Here is a 5000-nt window from a genome sequence, read left to right as displayed (position 1 = left end):
AGCACTCCCACACACACACCTGCCCCACCAACGCTCCACACACGCTTTCTTCCCTCTCCCCGACCCGACCCAAGCCATCGCACCGCACCGGGTGAGGGCCTAAGCTTCCTCGCCCGCCCCCCCGCCCCCGACACGCAGGCAGGCAGAGGGAAAGGCCTCAGCGCCCCCCAGGACCGTCGCGCCGCCTTGGCCTCACGGCTTCCCTGCTCCCGCACGGCAGACACACGCCCCGCTCTACCCCCGCTGGGGCCAAAAGCTGCCTACGGCACCTGGGATTCCCAGGCGGTCACCCATCCAGGTACTAGCCAGGCCCGGGACGGTTTACCTTCCGAGATCGGACGAGATCGGGGGCATTCGGTCCGGTATGGCCGTAGGCCCCCGCCTCCCCGGGCTTTAGCGTCAGCAGCCTGGCCTCAGTCAGCCGGGCCCAAACAATTAACCCGGAGGCCGGGCCGAGGGAAAACTTCCTCCGAGCCGGCCCAAGGGGAAGGGAGGACGAGGACGCCGGGCCCGGGAGGTGACAGGACGTGCACGTCAGACCCGGGAAGCTGTGTGCCCCGAGGTTAACCCCCGGGCCGGGGCGGGGAGAGAAAAATGTTCTAAGTCCGGTAGGGACAGCAGGTCAACCCCGGTCCGAGGCGGGGAGAGAAATTTTCCAAGTCCGGCAGGGACAGCAGGTCAACCCCGGCCGCCGTAGCAGAGGTTGACCTGGTGTCCGATTCGCTCCCCGGGCACCAGGTCAACCTCGGGCGCTTTAGCGGAGGTTGACCTGGTGTCCGATTCGCTCCCCGGGCACCAGGTCAACCTCGGGCGCTTTAGCAGAGGTTGACCTGGTGTCCGATTCGCTCCCCGGGCACCAGGTCAACCTCGGGCGCTTTCAGCGGAGGTTGACCTGGTGGCCGATCCCCTCCTCGGGCTCCAAGTCCGGCAGGGACAGCAGGTCAACCCCGGTTCCGGGCGGGGAGAGAAAAATTTTCTAAGTCCGGCAGGGACAACAGGTCAACCCCGGTTCCGGGCGGGGAGAGAAAAATTTTCTAAGTCCGGCAGGGACAGCAGGTCAACCCCGGCCGCTTCAGCGGAGGTTGACCTGGTGTCCGATTCGGTCCCCGGGCACCAGGTAAACCGTGGCCGCTTTCAGCGGAGGTTGACCTGGTGGCCGATCCCCTCCTCGGGCTCCAAGTCCGGCAGGGACAGCAGGTCAACCCCGGCCGCTTTAGCAGAGGTTGACCTGGTGTCCGATTCGCTCCCCGGGCACCAGGTCAACCGTGGCCGCTTTCAGCGGAGGTTGACCTGGTGGCCGATCCCCTCCTCGGGCTCCAAGTCCGGCAGGGACAGCAGGTCAACCCCGGCCGCTTTAGCAGAGGTTGACCTGGTGTCCGATTCGGTCCCCGGGCACCAGGTAAACCGTGGCCGCTTTCAGCGGAGGTTGACCTGGTGGCCGATCCCCTCCTCGGGCTCCAAGTCCGGCAGGGACAGCAGGTCAACCCCGGCCGCTTTAGCAGAGGTTGACCTGGTGTCCGATTCGGTCCCCGGGCACCAGGTAAACCGTGGCCGCTTTCAGCGGAGGTTGACCTGGTGGCCGATCCCCTCCTCGGGCTCCAAGTCCGGCAGGGACAGCAGGTCAACCCCGGCCGCTTTAGCACAGGTTGACCTGGTGTCCGATTCGCTCCCCGGGCACCAGGTAAACCGTGGCCGCTTTCAGCGGAGGTTGACCTGGTGGCCGATACCCTCCTCGGGCTCCAAGTCCGGCAGGGACAGCAGGTCAACCCCGGCCGCTTTAGCAGAGGTTGACCTGGTGTCCGATTCGCTCCCCGGGCACCAGGTAAACCGTGGCCGCTTTCAGCGGAGGTTGACCTGGTGGCCGATCCCCTCCTCGGGCTCCAAGTCCGGCAGGGACAGCAGGTCAACCCCGGCCGCTTTAGCAGAGGTTGACCTGGTGTCCGATTCGCTCCCCGGGCACCAGGTAAACCGTGGCCGCTTTCAGCGGAGGTTGACCTGGTGGCCGATCCCCTCCTCGGGCTCCAAGTCCGGCAGGGACAGCAGGTGAACCCCGGCCGCTTTAGCAGAGGTTGACCTGGTGTCCGATTCGCTCCCCGGGCACCAGGTAAACCGTGGCCGCTTTCAGCGGAGGTTGACCTGGTGGCCGATCCCCTCCTCGGGCTCCAAGTCCGGCAGGGACAGCAGGTGAACCCCGGCCGCTTTAGCAGAGGTTGACCTGGTGTCCGATTCGCTCCCCGGGCACCAGGTAAACCGTGGCCGCTTTCAGCGGAGGTTGACCTGGTGGCCGATCCCCTCCTCGGGCTCCAAGTCCGGCAGGGACAACAGGTCAACCCCGGTTCCGGGCGGGGAGAGAAAAATTTTCTAAGTCCGGCAGGGACAGCAGGTCAACCCCGGCCGCCGTAGCAGAGGTTGACCTGGTGTCCGATTCGCTCCCCGGGCACCAGGTCAACCTCGGGCGCTTTAGCAGAGGTTGACCTGGTGTCCGATTCGGTCCCCGGGCACCAGGTAAACCGTGGCCGCTTTCAGCGGAGGTTGACCTGGTGGCCGATCCCCTCCTGGGGCTCCAAGTCCGGCAGGGACAGCAGGTCAACCCCGGTCCCAGGCGGGGAGAGAAAAAATTTCCAAGTCCGGCAGGGACAACAGGTCAACCCCGGTTCCGGGCGGGGAGAGAAAAATTTTCAAAGTCCGGCAGGGACAGCAGGTCAACCCCGGCCGCTTCAGCGGAGGTTGACCTGGTGTCCGATTCGGTCCCCGGGCACCAGGTAAACCGTGGCCGCTTTCAGCGGAGGTTGACCTGGTGGCCGATCCCCTCCTCGGGCTCCAAGTCCGGCAGGGACAACAGGTCAACCCCGGTCCCAGGCTGGAGAGAAAAATTTTCTAAGTCCGGCAGGGACAACAGGTCAACCCCGGTCCCAGGCGGGAGAGAAAAATTTTCTAAGTCCGGCAGGGACAGCAGGTCAACCCCGGCCGCTTCAGCGGAGGTTGACCTGGTGTCCGATTCGGTCCCCGGGCACCAGGTAAACCGTGGCCGCTTTCAGCGGAGGTTGACCTGGTGGCCGATCCCCTCCTCGGGCTCCAAGTCCGGCAGGGACAACAGGTCAACCCCGGTCCCAGGCTGGAGAGAAAAATTTTCTAAGTCCGGCAGGGAGAACAGGTCAACCCCGGTCCCAGGCGGGAGAGAAAAAATTTCTAAGTCCGGCAGGGACAACAGGTCAACCCCGGTCCCAGGCGGGAGAGAAAAATTTTCTAAGTCCGGCAGGGACAACAGGTCAACCCCGGTCCCAGGCGGGAGAGAAAAATTTTCTAAGTCCGGCAGGGACAACAGGTCAACCCCGGTCCCAGGCGGGAGAGAAAAATTTTCTAAGTCCGGCAGGGACAACAGGTCAACCCCGGTCCCAGGCGGGAGAGAAAAATTTTCTAAGTCCGGCAGGGACAACAGGTCAACCCCGGTCCCAGGCTGGAGAGAAAAATTTTCTAAGTCCGGCAGGGACAGCAGGTCAACCCCGGCCGCTTTAGCAGAGGTTGACCTGGTGTCCGATTCGCTCCCCGGGCACCAGGTCAACCTCTGGCGCTTTAGCAGAGGTTGACCTGGTGTCAGATTCGCTCCCCGGGCACCAGGTCAACCTCGGTCGCTTTAGCAGAGGTTGACCTGGTGTCCGATTCGCTCCCCGGGCACCAGGTAAACCGTGGCCGCTTTCAGCGGAGGTTGACCTGGTGGCCGATTCCCTCCTCGGGCTCCAAGTCCGGCAGGGACAGCAGGTCAACCCCGGTCCCAGGCGGGGAGAGAAAAAATTTCTAAGTCCGGCAGGGACAACAGGTCAACCCCGGTCCCAGGCTGGAGAGAAAAAATTTCTAAGTCCGGCAGGGACAACAGGTCAACCCCGGTCCCAGGCGGCAGAGAAAAAATTTCTAAGTCCGGCAGGGACAACAGGTCAACCCCGGTCCCAGGCGGGAGAGAAAAATTTTCTAAGTCCGGCAGGGACAACAGGTCAACCCCGGTACCGGGCGGGAGAGAAAAATTTTCTAAGTCCGGCAGGGACAACAGGTCAACCCCGGTCCCAGGCGGGAGAGAAAAATTTTCTAAGTCCGGCAGGGACAACAGGTCAACCCCGGTTCCGAGCGGGAGAGAAAAATTTTCTAAGTCCGGCAGGGACAACAGGTCAACCCCGGTCCCGGGCGGGAGAGAAAAAATTTCTAAGTCCGGCAGGGACAACAGGTCAACCCCGGTCCCAGGCTGGAGAGAAAAAATTTCTAAGTCCGGCAGGGACAACAGGTCAACCCCGGTCCCAGGCGGCAGAGAAAAATTTTCTAAGTCCGGCAGGGACAACAGGTCAACCCCGGTCCCAGGCGGGAGAGAAAAATTTTCCAAGTCCGGCAGGGACAACAGGTCAACCCCGGTCCCAGGCGGCAGAGAAAAAATTTCTAAGTCCGGCAGGGACAACAGGTCAACCCCGGTCCCAGGCTGGAGAGAAAAAATTTCTAAGTCCGGCAGGGACAGCAGGTCAACCCCGGCCGCTTCAGCTGAGGTTGACCTGGTGTCCGATTCGCTCCCCGGGCACCAGGTAAACCGTGGCCGCTTTCAGCGGAGGTTGACCTGGTGGCCGATCCCCTCCTGGGGCTCCAAGTCCGGCAGGGACAACAGGTCAACCCCGGTCCCAGGCGGGAGAGAAAAATTTTCTAAGTCCGGCAGGGACAACAGGTCAACCCCGGTTCCGAGCGGGAGAGAAAAATTTTCTAAGTCCGGCAGGGACAACAGGTCAACCCCGGTACCGGGCGGGAGAGAAAAAATTTCTAAGTCCGGCAGGGACAACAGGTCAACCCCGGTCCCAGGCTGGAGAGAAAAAATTTCTAAGTCCGGCAGGGACAACAGGTCAACCCCGGTCCCAGGCTGGAGAGAAAAAATTTCTAAGTCCGGCAGGGACAACAGGTCAACCCCGGTCCCAGGCGGCAGAGAAAAAATTTCTAAGTCCGGCAGGGACAACAGGTCAACCCCGGTCCCA

General features: G+C 62.6%; 1 non-coding gene across 1 annotated transcript; it reads right to left on the bottom strand.

Moving 5' to 3' along the window:
• Positions 1 to 257: 257 nt before the first annotated feature.
• LOC142009796 (5S ribosomal RNA) lies at positions 258 to 376 on the bottom strand. Its single transcript, XR_012644574.1, has one exon. It is a non-coding gene; the product is annotated as a 5S ribosomal RNA (ribosomal RNA).
• Positions 377 to 5000: the final 4624 nt, after the last annotated feature.

This window comes from Carettochelys insculpta, chromosome 2 (genome assembly GCF_033958435.1).
Source record: "Carettochelys insculpta isolate YL-2023 chromosome 2, ASM3395843v1, whole genome shotgun sequence".
Taxonomy (NCBI): Eukaryota; Metazoa; Chordata; order Testudines; family Carettochelyidae; genus Carettochelys; species Carettochelys insculpta.
The sequence above is the reverse complement of the archived record's forward strand: the minus strand, read 5'-3'. Positions and strand labels throughout refer to the sequence as shown.